The sequence below is a fragment of the Neofelis nebulosa genome, chromosome 11 (assembly GCF_028018385.1).
Source record: "Neofelis nebulosa isolate mNeoNeb1 chromosome 11, mNeoNeb1.pri, whole genome shotgun sequence".
In the NCBI taxonomy this organism is placed as follows: Eukaryota; Metazoa; Chordata; class Mammalia; order Carnivora; family Felidae; genus Neofelis; species Neofelis nebulosa.
In genome coordinates this window covers 2,988,281-3,002,843 of record NC_080792.1, presented here as the reverse complement: position 1 = coordinate 3,002,843, position 14,563 = coordinate 2,988,281, and the positions used below count along the sequence as shown (strand labels likewise).

The 14,563-nt window shown below is 55.6% G+C and overlaps 1 protein-coding gene across 7 annotated transcripts in view; it reads right to left on the bottom strand.

Annotated features, from left to right (window-relative positions):
• ZNF516 (zinc finger protein 516) overlaps positions 1 to 14,563 on the bottom strand; it is a 130,379-nt gene that overhangs the window by 26,211 nt on the left and 89,605 nt on the right. The gene's annotated exons all lie outside the window — the stretch shown is intronic.

The window sequence follows — 14,563 nt, the reverse complement described above, 5'->3', positions numbered from 1 at the left end:
AAATGTCTACGCTACGGGCTGACTTCAGACTGATCCAGAAAGGGTCCCTATGACTCTCTCTCATAAGGTCCAATGTTCAAGTCCACAACCTTGACACCAGAAGCTTCCCTTCAGAGGCATGAGAAGGGAGGGTAAGTGAAGCTATCCATCCCTGCCTTTCCCAGGACGGGTGTCCAAGAGAAGGAGGGCACCTGGGACGGGGACCCCGAGCTCTGCAGCTAGAGTTCCCACCTGCCATGCTCCTGCAAGAGAGACAAGCGGGGTGCGCGTGGACGCCCTGTCACCGGCAGGCCTGCCTCGTCCCCGGCCAGGCTGCACTGGGGATCACCACCAGCTGGGAGCTGGGCTCCGTGACCTTTGGACCCCAGGTGCTAACGCTTCTGCCGAGTCAAACTAGACCACAACCCAAGGCGACTCAATCCGACTTGAGAAAAATTCCGTTTTACGTTTGCAAGGATGACTTCGGACATACTGAAAGACGCAAGTCAACATTTGGAAGGTCCACCGATGTGTCTGGATGTCTTAAAACTTCCCGAAGTACAGAGGACAAATTCATCACGGACACAACACCGGAGGGATTTTATCTCCCTGGAGCCCCGTCACAGTGGAGGTGGGTTATGATGTCAGGTGTTCTAACAAGGGTTAGATACTGCTGGTCTTGGAGAAAGAATTTTTAGAGACTTACACTTTCCAGTGGAATCTAGGGATCTATTTGCAAAAATACGTTCTTTAAACATTTTCTAAGACTCAGGAATCCCATCGAATGGGCATTAAAAAAAAAAAAGTATTTCAAAGGGATCTTCACGGAAGCAGGAAGGCGCCCCTCACAGGACGCATTTTCACACAGTTCTGAAGGAGAACAGTACCAAATGTTCATTTTCAGTTAGGAGGTGGTGAGCCACTCTTAAGCCATTTTCAAGGATGACGTCCACATAAAAAACGTGACTGGCATGTCGTGATGTGCACAACGGGTGAGGGGGTAAGACCGAGCGGGGATAAGCGTTCAGATTCCTGTCGGCTCCAAAATGCTAACCCTGAAGCCAAGTCGGGTATGTTAAGTCCTGCTCGGAAGGGCGCCGAGCAGCCCTGGGAATCTCTGGACAAAAGGGCACTTGACGGGAGAGTAAACGTACGGAAACCCGGTGGCCTTGGTTCGATTCACACTGATGCCCAGAATGCCACAATCACTTTCAAATTTTCAAAGACAGAAATGCCGGGGGCTGGGGCCTCGTCTCTCCTGTGTGAAAGGAACACGGATTTATGAAAACACACGCCGAAGACCATTAGTCAAATTCCTAAGTTGAAACAGGAGGCCGATGCAAACTGACGCTGCACATCTGCGGGGGTTGCAAAGCACATCTGTCGAAGTCCCCGAACTTGATGCTCCCAGAAGGGACGATAAAACACCACGACCGAACCTCCAGAACCTCCGAGCAAGACACTAAAACACGAGGCGCACGTGACATGACACAGGTCGTCAAAGGTCATCAAAGCCATCGTGGGGGCGGGGGCAGAGCTGTTGTCACAGGAAGCCAGTCACGGAGCAAAGGAACTCCTTCCCGAAAGCCTTCCAACCGCAGGAGGGGGAGGGCAGTTCAGAATGGGGACACTGACCGTCTGAGGTCAAAGGAGGGGGCAGGAGAGCAGCCCAGGAGCCAGGTAATGCTTCGAACCAGGAGACCGTGGCCATGACCCCTGGAGCCCTTTTCTTAGGGAGGTTCCTCAGGTACAGGGCTGGGGACCCCCGGGTCACCGTGGAGAAGGCCCAGCCCGCTGCGACCTCTGTATCTACAGCTGCCCCCACCAAGCCAGTGGGGTCACTCAAGGCTGCCAAGCTTCAGGGCATCCAGACCAAAAGCAGGCACAGAGGGGCCGCCCCGGGGCCCCAGGGAAGCGGGACTCAGGTCTCTGCTCCCGGGTCCTTCAGTCCCATTTCCGACTTTACTCACAGGGGTTTCACCTAGAAGCGGACCTCCCACAGGCCACACCCACCGGGCATGAAGGGTGCCTGCACGTCCCCAGCCACCTGCTCCACGAGCCACACCTCCTCGGTGGGCAGCCTGCCCTGAGCACTTGATTAGGCTTAAATGGAGGGCGCTGCGTTCTGAGTTCCGGGCCTGATGTGCCTCCATAAACAGCTGCCTGTAACCTTGACCACCAGGCTAATAGTGTCTGCAGCTGAGAAACAGGCTCCGAGGGGTACCGCTGGTCTCCTGCCTGCGGGGGCTGCAGCTGTGACCTCCCGCCAGGGCACCCTGTCCCGAAGCACAGTCCTCGTGCAGAGTGGCCAGACCCGCACGGCCCCCAGGAAGCGCGCCTCAGTCCCCACCCTGCGTCCACATATCCAGTGCCACATGATGCAGTAATTCCTGCCACAGGCACACATGTGCACACGTGAACAGGTGGGTGCATGCAAAAACACGCCCATGCATGGGTGCACAACAGTGAACAGGTGTGTATGTGTGAAAACAGGTGCCTGAACGCGTGAACACATGGGCACACAGAGTGAACAGCTGTGTGTGTGGAAAACAGGTGCATGAACGCGTGAGCACATGGGCACACAGAGTGAACAGGTGTGTGCGTGTGAAAACAGGTGCATGAACGCGTGAGCACATGGGCGCACAGAGTGAACAGGTGTGTGAGTGTGAAAACACGCACGCAAGTGTGAGCACATGGGCGCACAGAGTGAACAGGTGTGTGCGTGTGAAAATGCGCATGCACGTGTGAGCACATGGGCGCAGAATGAACAGGTGTGTGTGTGTGTGTGTGTGTGTGTGTGTGTGTGTGAAAACAGGCGCATGCACACTTGAGCACATGGGCACAGGGTGAACAGGTGTGTGCGTGTGAAAACAGGCGCATGGACGCGTGAGCACATGGGCGCACAGAGTGAACAGGTGTGTGCGTGTGAAAACAGGTGCATGAACGCGTGAGCACATGGGCGCACAGAGTGAACAGGTGTGTGTGAAAACACGCACACAAGTGTGAGCACATGGGCGCACAGAGTGAACAGGTGTGTGCGTGTGAAAATGCGCATGCACGTGTGAGCACATGGGCGCAGAATGAACAGGTGTGTGTGTGTGTGTGTGAAAACAGGCGCATGCACACTTGAGCACATGGGCACAGGGTGAACAGGTGTATGCATGTGAAAACAGGCGCATGAAAGCGTGAGCACATGGGCGCACAGAGTGAACAGGTGTGTGCGTGTGAAAACAGGTGCATGAACGCGTGAGCACATGGGTGCACAGAGTGAACGGGTGTGTGTGAAAACATGCACACAAGTGTGAGCACATGGGCGCACAGAGTGAACAGGTGTGTGCGTGTGAAAATGCGCATGCACGTGTGAGCACATGGGCGCAGAATGAACAGGTGTGTGTGTGTGTGTGTGAAAACAGGCGCATGCACACTTGAGCACATGGGCACAGGGTGAACAGGTGTATGCATGTGAAAACAGGCGCATGAAAGCATGAGCACATGGGTGCACAGAGTGAATAGGTGTGTGCGTGTGAAAACAGGTGCATGAACGCGTGAGCACATGGGCGCAGAATGAACAGGTGTGTGCGTGTGAAAACAGGTGCATGAACACGTGAGCACATGGGCACACACAGCGAACAGGCGTGTGCGTGTGAAAACAGGCGCGTGCACACACATGTGGGTGGACATGCACAGTCATCCTTCCATGGCCTGCTCTCTCCTGGGCCCAAAGATGTGTGTGGGCTACACGCGCCTTAAATTCCTCAGTTTCTTTCTAAATAGGACCCTCCTGGAAATGGCTTCAAAACTACAGCACTAATTAGGTTTCTGAGGCCGTGACACGCGCCCCACATCTGTAGTTGCTCGGCTCACTGTGCGTGTGCACTCGCACACACGCACGGACGCACACCTCCCTCGGAGACCCCACCAGTCCCGGAAGTTCAGGGGAGGGAGGGACTTCACAGTTTGAAACCCGTGAAGCGACACCGTATACACACACACACGCACACGCGCACCCACGCTTAAATCGAGACACGCAGGAAGGACATCTGGTAAGAAAAATTACTCCCCTTTAACTTTCTCTAATTCTTTTCATCGTGGGAAGACATACAGAACAAAAAATTCACCACCCGAACCATCTCCCGTGCTCCCCTTCCACCTTTACGACTGATCTGGGTTTCACTGTGCAGCCCTGTTTCCATTTTATACCCATCTTTAAGGCACTTAATTCTTAGTGCCTATTCGGGTCTCTTTTCTTTTGCCCTCAATTAACAAACCCACCCCTAAGAAGCAGGCCTGTGCATCGCTGCTTGGCTGAGGCAGGCGGGGCCCAGGAAACGGCCCCATGGAGCCGCGGGCCTGGGTCCTGTCCTCGCCCTGATGCAGGGGACGCTCGATGGGGCCGCTGGCCGCGGTGCACCTGCACTCCTGCACAACAGCCTCTCCAACTCACGCTCTGACGGGCTGCCGCTCACACTGCCAGCAAGGTGCTTGCCTGAGCCGGCTGCCCCTCAGGGCTTCGAGGAGGGACGCTCCTGTCTCCCCTTGTGCTCTGCTTCCTAACGGTCGTGATTTATTTCCGAGAATGACAGCTCTCATGTATGGAATCTCAAAAACGTAAAGGGCTCTCCTAGCCTCTCCGGATCCCCAGGGAGCGCCTGTAGGTCCTGCCCGGGGCTCGGGCTCGGCAGGAAAGGGCTGCCAGGGGAACCCAGCATCCACAGGAGGCCTGGAGCCGCCGACCCAGGTGCAGCCAAGTTCATCATCTCAGACGCGGAGCTCCCCCCCCAGCAACAGGGAGCGAGAAGGCAAGGAACACAGCGGCAGATGCAAACTCGGCCTTCAGTGCCGGCCTGGTCCTGCTCCAGGCTGAGAAGGAAAGGCGGGGTGGGGGGGACTGTCTTCAAAGGTAAAACTTCCAAGCTATTAAAATTATATGGGAAGTCTGAGATCCATCACTGAGAATCTTTAAAAAGAAAAAAGTCGGTGATGCAGCCCTAATTCGAAGGAGCCTTGGAAATACCAGTGCCCTTCGCCCCAAGCCCAGAAATGGCTGTGCTGGGATCACCACCAAGAGGTCCTTCGACATCTGCGCTGTGGTCTCCAAGTCTTTATCACCACAATCTCCTTTCTAACAGATACATTCGAAAAGCTTGACTGATTCCTATTTTCTGCCGTTAGCCTCTGCAACAGATGCCGTCACCCCCACGGGACATTTGATTTACTCGGCCGAACACCTTTAGCACTCAGCATGCCTTCCGGCACCTTCCAGCTCAGCAGCACATGCTACCGGGGCCGTACCCACACCCTTCCTGCCCCAGCACGAAGGAGGAAAAGGCACCGCTGGATTCCCACCCGGCTCCCCTGCCAGGCTGCCTGCCGGGACCTGCGGGCCGCGAGAACCGGGCCCACCGTGCAGCCCTGCTCCCCGCAGGGAGGTGGTGCCCGCTGGGCGGCTCAGCTCCAGGGACAAGCGTCCACAGGGCAGGGAACAGCGTCTCCGTGCGACACGCTCGGCTCGACCACATCTGTAGACGAGCACGTTTCTGTCGAGGTCCTCAGCCCCCACGACAGAATGCAGCAGCGTGTTGATGCCACATGCCCGGCACACCTGCCTCCGGATCCCTGAATGCCCCACCCCTGCGCGTCTGCGGGGCTCCAGTCACACAGAATAGCAGTGGAGGCGGTTTGCGGAAATGCTGGCATGATCAAAACACATCTTGCAACTGACCCGCCAAGAAAGATGAAAGTCTGCGTGCCTTGGTGTTTTCGTGTATAAAATTTACCCCAAGTTCGGTAAAAACAAAAAACAAAAAACAAAAAACACCCAGCACCATAAAAGCCCGTGGAGTATATGGCATGATTCCGTCTGTGGAAAGGCTTACTATGCCGATTTTTCAAGGGACAGGGCGACGCCTGGGCCTGGCCTCTCCTGACAGTCTAGGGACAAGACGACACAAGGCCGGGCTGAGAACCCTGAGCAGGACCGTGAGCTGACCGGACGCCCCGGCCCAGGACCAACAAGGACAAAGGGCCTGATGGCGGCTGTGCTGCCACTGTTACTTTTATCAGCGGCCTCAATGAACAGATGGGACGGAACGTGTTTATGATATCTAAGTCTGCCACTCAGCTAGGAAAGAGCCAAAATCTTCAACAAAAGAACAAAGATGCAAAACTTTTCAACAAGATGGAAAAGCTGAAAACTAACAACATACAATCCCACGAGGAAGAACAGAAAGCACAGAAGTGAAAGGTCTGGCTTAAGAGCTGTGCTGTGAAAAAGACGCCAGGATCCTAGGGGACCACAAGCTCAGTGTGTCAGATCAAGGACAGCATCCTCAGGCCCAGCCTGGGAAGCAAGGACACAGAGGAGCACACATCTAGAAGAGCCCAGCCCCAGCTCGGAGCCAATGCTAAGAGGAACCAGATGAAGGGGAGCGTGTCCGAAACAGGCCTACAGGGGGAGGTTTCTGGAAACCAAGCAATGTGAGGAAGGACTGCAGGCTCTTGGACTGTTCTACCTAGAATCGAGGGCTGAGGCTGTACCGCCACAAACTCTGACATTCACTCAGTATGGAATGAGCGAGGCAATGATTTGTTCATCAAGGGCAGCATTCTGTCTGCACGCTAGAATCATCTGGAACAACATGAACCATCACTGGTAAGAAATTCCCAAGGCCAGTGCTCAGACCTAGAGCCAGCTTTTCAGGGGCGCAGCCCACACCATCAGCTTTTTCTACAAAGGCCTCTAGGTGATTCAAACGTGGCCCCGACTGAGGACAAACACCCGGGGGTCACCCAGGACCTGGCCGCAGGGGAGGCCGGCGGGGAGAAAGCTGCGTGGGAGGAGCAGCCACGGCTCCCGGGGTGATGCGAGCAGAGCCCCAAGTCAGCTCCCGGGAACCGCGTGGCCGCCCAGCCCACCTGGCCTCCACCTCTGAGGCTCAAAGAAGGGACCCAGTGACAGATGACAGAAATGAGCCGCTGAGTCCTGTGCTTCCTCAGTGTCCTCATTTCCATGCAATTCCCCTTTCTGCACAGGTACGCCTACGATGTAATGCTTTGTCGCTGTGTAATTTATAACTAAAAATCGCACGTTATCGGGGCACCTGGGTGGGCTCGGTTGGGTGGGTGCCCGACCCTTGACTTGAGCTCAGGTCGTGATCTCACAGTGTGGGTTCGAGCCCTCTGTCGGGCTCTGTGCTGACAGCGCGGAGCCTGCTTGGGCTTCTCTCTCCCTCTGCCCCTCCCCCACTCATTCTCTCTCCCTCTCTCTCTCTCTGTCTCTCTCTCTCCCTCTCTCTCTCTCTCTCTCTCTAGCACATTATCCTATCACCCAGGGGCTACCGTGCATCACTCAGTAGCGGCAGGGTGCTCAGGGCGGATGGGGTTTCTTGGCTGGGGGCTCCGCGTTCTTACGGGAGCCGTGTCTCTGGTCCCCAGTCCTCATGCAGAGCTCACTCGTAATGCAGGCCACCTCAGGTCACTGTGTTCCCCACGTGACTCTGCCCGTTTGCCCTGCTTTTTGTTAAGTTTATTTATTTATTTTGAGAGAGAGAGAGAAGAGCATGCACGCACGTGCACTGGAGTGGACGAGGGGCAGGAGGCGAGGGAGCGAGGGAGCGAGAATCCCAATCTCTCAGCACAGAGCCTGACACGGGGCTCGAACTCATGAACCATGAGATCATGCGCTGAAGTCCAGAGCTGGACGCTTAGCCGACCGAGCCACCCGGCACCCCGACCCCGTCCTACGTCCATTACTTTCCTATCTTCCTACTCTTTGGGTTCAAACAAACAACACAACAGAAGCTCCTCACGCAGCACAAGACCAGAAGCACAGTTCCTGACGGCGGGCGCCCCCTGGACCCCCTCAGCACACCGTTCAGAGTGAGGCAGCAGCCTGCCATACGCTGAGCGCCATCGGACCGCCTCTTATGGACTGACTCGCCCCGTTATCAACGGACTTGTGACCAGTCCCCCCAGTGAGCCAGGCTGTGTGAACAGAGGACTCATTCGGGCACCGACGTGAGCACGTCGTACAGGACCGCTGCATCTGGAAACGTCTGCGACGGGGGCACAGGAGACAGGAGGACGGCTGGTCCATCCACACGCGCTGTCGCCGCCCCACGTCTGCAGCCTTCCCCACAGGGCCACGTCGCCGGTGTCCAGGGCCCGCGCCCCGCTGCCCACCAGCCAGGCTACCCTCGCGAACGGCACGGGGGTCCGCGGAGCAGCTGGCACGACCGGGAGACCGTGCGTGATCCCGGGCCAGCACCACCCAGCCTGGTCTCAGGGCGGCGGCCCTCGGGGCGTGGCCCCGAGCTTCTGAGAGCCTGGCCTGCCGGAGGGACGACTCACGTGTCCGTCGTCACCTGCACGGCCCCAGCCCACGGGCTGCGCCACCCACCCGGGCGCGTGGGTGCGGGGCTGTGGCCAGAGGGCCCGTGCTGAGCCCTCTGCGCTGGTGACCTGCCTGGCCGGTGTGTCTCGGGAGGCCAGTGCTGCTGCAGACGGGGAAGCCGAGGCAGGGAGCAGCCGGGGGCCGGCAGGCGTGGAGCCCGGACCCCAGCCCGTGCTGTGGTGCCCTGACGGTCCCTCTGTGCCCACAGCTCAGAGGCCTGACTCCCGGGCTGCGGGCACGGACGGCAAAGCTGGCAGGTGGGCCGGGCCTTCGGCCCACACGATGGAACCATGTGGTCAGGGGCCTCGTGGCAGAGAGGAAGCAGGGGCTGGGCTTCGCACGTGAGGACCGCGGCAAGTGTGGGCGCGGACAGCGCCAAGTGTGGAGGGCTGTTCTCCGAGGGTCGCGGCAGGCAGCCCTCCTCCACCCCCCACCGTGGGGTTCCGGGCCGAGGGCCTGTCGGCTAACGAGCATACCGGGTGCTCTGGAACATTCCTCAGGGGCCAGGATTCCGGGGGCCCAGGTAAGGGCAGCGGCGGCCACACGTCGGCCACGCCAGTGTCGCCCGGCGACCCTTTCCCACCACAGGCTCCAGGGCGGCTTCCAGATCCCCAGGCCCCAAGTTGAGAGGAAGGAAGATGGAGGGGACTCCCGCAGGTGGCCGGGCGGCCAGATAAAGGCAGACAGGAAGGCAACAGCACGTCTGCTCTCGCCTGGGCCCTGGGGCACGGAGCCCGAGGGCCCGGGGCGCAGGACGTCACAGGGAACAAGCACACAGATGGGGCCCCAGGGCGCAGCATGGCCTGACACAGAGGAAGGCCAGGGACGCTGAAGACGCGGGGCGGTGGCCCTTCCCCCAGTCACCTCCCAGCTCTCCGCCTTCAGCGGTGAACGAGCGGCTGAGCCGCCACCAAAACCAGTCCCATCCCAAAGCGGAGTCGGCGGAGGCCTCGGAGAGGACCCGTGTGCTGCACAGAAGGCCTGCGGCCAGGCTCGGGTTGGCCCTTTGCTCCTTGACCCCACGAGACCGAGGGGTCGCGCAGAGGAGCAGAGGGCAAGGAGCACCAGGCTCCGGGGCAACACGGCTCCAGGCACACAGGCTCTCCAACCAGGAACCGGCACAGGGAGACCCCGCGGGTCCCCGAGAGGAGGGCGGGTGGGGCCAAGCGAGCAGGGGGAGTGCCGGGCCACACCCGGCCTCGGTCCAGCCGCCACGCTTTGCCCCAGGCAGAACCACGACCTGGGGGGAGGGACCCCGTATTCCAGGACCGTATGTTCCAAGCTCCTGCCCCCCCCCCTTCCCTTTCAATTCCTCTGCTCTAACTACACGTGCAAACCCCCTCACGTAACGGCAGGAATGCTTTACAGGTTATGGAACAAGGTCACTGAGATGGTCTGCAAAATGCCGTGTCAGGGACACACGTGCGACCACGAGGAAGGGGCTCAGCCTAACCCAGCACGAGCACTGACCAGCGGGGCGGGCCTCCGTGCGCCAAGCACACCACCCCTCAGGGCTCTGTGCTTGCCGTTTGCTCCGAAACACGGCGCCCAGGGAGCCACCAGGCTCCGCTCCCTCGCCAGGAGCACCTCCCAGACCACCCTGCGTAAAACATCAGCCCCCCCACACCCCATTCCCACTACCCTGCTGTGCCGCCCCGGCATTTCTCCTCCCTGCTGTCGTACATGTGTGCGTGTGTGCGCGTGTGTGTGTTTCCTCTTTGCCTGTCCCGGAAAGGACCTGAGCTGCCAAATGAGAAACCGTATTTTATTCCAATGCTGTTATTGCCAGCATCTACCACATCTGCATGAGGTGGATGTCCCATGAATGCAGAACGAATGAATGAACGAACAAATGAACGAACGAATGAAACAGGTCACTGAGGAGCGCCTCAGGGACTCAGCCAGTTGAGCATCCAACTCTAGATCTCAGCCCAGGTCTTGATCTCAGCATCGTGAGTTCAAAGCCCGCGCGGGGCTCCAGGCTGGGTGTGGGGCCTACGTAAAAAAACAAAACGAGTCCCTTCATGTCCACGACTCATACGTACAGAGACAGCACACAGGAAAGCACCTGCGAAGCAGGCAGTGGAGTATGAATTAGTTAATTCAGCACATACTTCTCAAGGGCCCACAGAGATGAGAAGTAACGCACGTGTGGGCAGTCACAGGACCTCAAAGTCCCAGCAACATACAGCAAAACTACTAACCCAGGGGGGCGCCTGGGTGGCTCAGTCGGCTGGGCGTCCGACTTCAGCTCAGGTCATGATCTCGCGGTCCGTGAGTTCAAGCCCCGCGTCGGGCTCTGTGCTGACCGCTCGGAGCCCGGAGCCTGCTTTGGATTCTGTGTCTCCCTCTCTGTCTCTGCCCCTCCCACCCCCCTCTTGCTCTCAAAAATAAACATTAAAAAAAAAAAAAACCCTACCAACCTAGTTACCAACCTGGCGTGTGTCGGGTGGGGATCCCAGAAATACAGCAGCAGTAGTAAAGCCCGTGTACGGGGCAGGCTTGGGGGTCTTCACGGTTTATGGCACCAGGACCCCTGCACCACCCAGACCTGGGGCGCTCTTAAGACGACCCACCCTCTGCAATTTCTCGGTCCACAAATGAAATCAGACACCTGCTCAGACTTTATGAAGAAAAGGTCCAGCTGGGACAATATCCTTTGTCTAGCTCTCGCTAAAAAATAAAGACTTCCTATTAGTAAGGCTGCCTTTCCACTGCCAAGTTCCCACAGACCTAAGAACGGAACTTGGATTTTTATCGCGGCCACAACCTAACTGAGGCCACCCGTTCACCATCCCCTGTGCCAGCATCATCAGTCAGGCCACAAAGAGGCGTTGCCGATCACCCAGCTGTCCGTTCTCCAGCTGCTAGGGCAAACCATCGACCAAGTACTCCACCTCTGTGATCCGCACAGACCGCACCTTCTGAAAAATAAACTAGATATGGGGCGCCTGGGGGACTCACTCAGTTAAGCGTCCGACTCTTGACCTCAGCTCAGATCACGATCTCACGGTTCGTGAGTTCGAGCCCGGCGTCGGGTTCTGTGCTGAGTGCAGAGCCTGCTTGGGGTTCCCTCTCCCCCCGCCTCTCTGCCACTCTCCTCCCTGCTCGTGCTTCCTCTCTAAGTAAATAAACTGAAAACAAATTTTAAAAAAAACAGTATTTTTGAAACCAATGTGAGCTGAATATGAAACAGAGAAATGAAATTATTTTTTTTACTTCCCAGGGAAGACAGGGGCACTGTGCAGACACACAGGCCCCACACGGTGATCTGAGGAGAAAAGATCTATCTCAGCAGGGTGTGGATGGGCTGCCTCCTCCCAGCGTGGCCCTGAGCACCTGCTGGGGGAGACTCAGCTGCCACGGGGCGGGGGCTTGGCGTGGCTTCTCCTAGACGGAACTGTATCTAGGTTGGGTGCACTCAGGGTGAAGTACTGGGCCTCACGTGAGCGGCAGATTTCCAGAACCGTTCACACTGAACCCAAATCATCTCAAATCGCGCAATTCTAGAAGCGTCACCTTCTCTCCAAAATAGGGTGTGCGGGCATCCTCAAACGGACAGCACGATAAAGCACATCAGCAGTGACTGAGGTGGCCCGGCCGGCTGCCGCCAATGGCGAGGACGGCCCGGCGCACCTGCCAGGGTCCCGGTGCCGCAGAGACGCTGGCACGCTGCCTTCCTGCCACCGCCCCGCGACGGCGCCTCCCGGGGGGTGTGCCAGGCCGTGCAGGAAGCAGGAAGCGGCCGCTTCTCCAGGGGCCTCCTCCCACCTGCGGGGAGCCGTGTACAAATGGAGGACGGAAAGCCATCAGCGGCCCCACGCTCTTAATCTAAGATCCAGGCATCATATTTGCAGGGATGACCCCAAAGGCAGCTGTGCTCTGGCCGAGAGCAAACCGCGTATTCAGATAGCCGGCTCTCCCATCGCGACAGCTGTGGTCACAGGCGGCCTTCGCGCCTCTTCCTACTTGCTGCTCTTTGCTGAAAAAAAAACATCTATGAACTAATTCCACAGAGGTGTATGTGGGATGTGTAGGTACTTGGGACAGAAAACGGCCTCGACCCTCACCTATACTAGAGACGTGAGCCTTAGAGGGCACAGACGATAACCCCACTCCAGAGATAAAATACCCCAAGCAATGCGAGCCTGAAGAAATCTAGAAATTGAGAATCACTGGGTGAAAAGAAGTCTAACATTCAGCAGTTAATTTTATTATTTGTGAGTCTCTAGCAACTTTTATAGTAAGTGTTATGAGTTACAAAACCCTCGATGTGACAGGAAAAACATTACAGTTTTTAAATAATGTTTCTCGGCAATTCTTTCATAATCTTCTTACCTGTCCTTTTTTAAAAAAATTTTAATGTCTACTTATTTTTGAGAGAGAGAGAGAGAGAGAGAGAGAACACATGAGCGAAGGAAGGCAGAAAGAGAGGGAGACACAGAATCCAAATCAGGCTCCAGGCTCTGAGCCATCAGCACAGAGCCTGATGCAGGGCTTGAACCCACAAACCGTGAGATCATGACCTGAGCCAAAGTCAGACGCTCAAACGACGGAGCCCCCCAGGCGCCCCCCTTCTTACCAGTCTTAAAAAGAGATCACTGGTAACCAGAAACAGTGAGACCAGAATAAAGGTAAGCTGTTTGGGGAGCAACGGGCATCGAGATTTGGCTGAAGCCTGGGAGTTACCCAGACAACAGACACACAATTAACAAAGAGAAAACTATACACGTGTCTGTCAAAACACAGAGTCCCTGGAAAGATATTTCAGCTAGAGAAAAACCCAGGAACGGGGGCCACTGATTCTCAATGAAATGTGATGAAGTCCTAGTACTCGGCCGGAAGTGAGAGGCAGGAGCACTGTCGTCGTGTTTTGGATATGACGTAGAAAATGCTTAAGAAAAGTGCCAGCTGTCATCTCCACGGGGTGGGGCTTTTCAGCTAAAAAATACGGCACGGGCTTTCTGTGCAAGTGAAGCAAAGGAAATACAGAAACACACTGCCCCAGGCTGGCTTAACCTGGAAGTTCTCCTTCTGGAAAAAGGAAGGAAAATAACCAGGAGCCAAAGACAGAAGGACGCAGGAGAACAGGTCAACAGCGGACCTGCTTCAGGAGCTGCGTGATCAAGAAGGGGCTGCAGCAAGCAAGGACGCAGTGATCCCCTCCAAGAGCAGGAACACCACCAGCATGGAAGAGAATGCCCTGGGGCGGGTGTCACTTCACTCTTCCTAAGATGACCGTCTTTGGTGTCCATAGAGAATAATCAAAATGGCTTCTAACGGTCCAGGATCTATGGAGGACAGTTCAGTCCTATGGTCAGAAAAAACTTCTTTTGAGGAAGTGTTTTAAATCTCTCTCATTTACGTCAGTACACATGCAGCGTGAACTACAAAAAGAAGCAAGGCTAAATGATAAGCAAAATGCTGGCACTAAAATAATGGGCCACAGCTAAGTAATCGTATTTTTACATTTTTACAAATGAACATATATTTTATTCCCTAAGTTGCTCTGGCTACTTCTCCTGTGTGACTGAGTACAGTGTACAAGTTTTCATTTTAAACAACTGATCTATTAACGTAAACTTGCAGTGAATTGGAAAAGTTTAACTTATTTACGTTAATAGAAAAATAGGTAAGTACGTTAGCATTTTGGAAGCCGTTATTTTCATTTCTGAAGAAAAACCGTTACAAGTTAAACACAGGATTTCTGACTACGTTAGCCAGTTTCCACAAGAAAATCCAAAGCTCAAAATCTGGGAACTAACTTTTTCAAACACTTGCCTATTAAGCATTAAGCAAAACCAGGTTTTAAAGGTTCATCAGGTATCTCAAGTCTCCACGGAGCCCTCAACTGCTGAACGGCAGGTATGCTCTACCATAAACACAACCACATTCTAGAAATCTCGAACTTGCCAACTGCGTCCTGACTCAAGTATAAAACACGTCACTCAGCAGTTGCTGTGCTTAAAAACATCCTCTCCTTGCTGAAGTGAACAGAATTCAAGACTATTTTCATAGCTGCTATCTACTGTATACGCCCCCCTCCCCCCCAAATCTAACAGCAAACTATAACTCGTCCATTTGAAAAAAAATGCAAATGCAAAAAAAAAAAAGAAAGAAATTAAACAAACTTTACAAACCGTGCTCTGAAAAGCAGCAAACATTTCCAACTTGAAAGGAAATCACATCCTC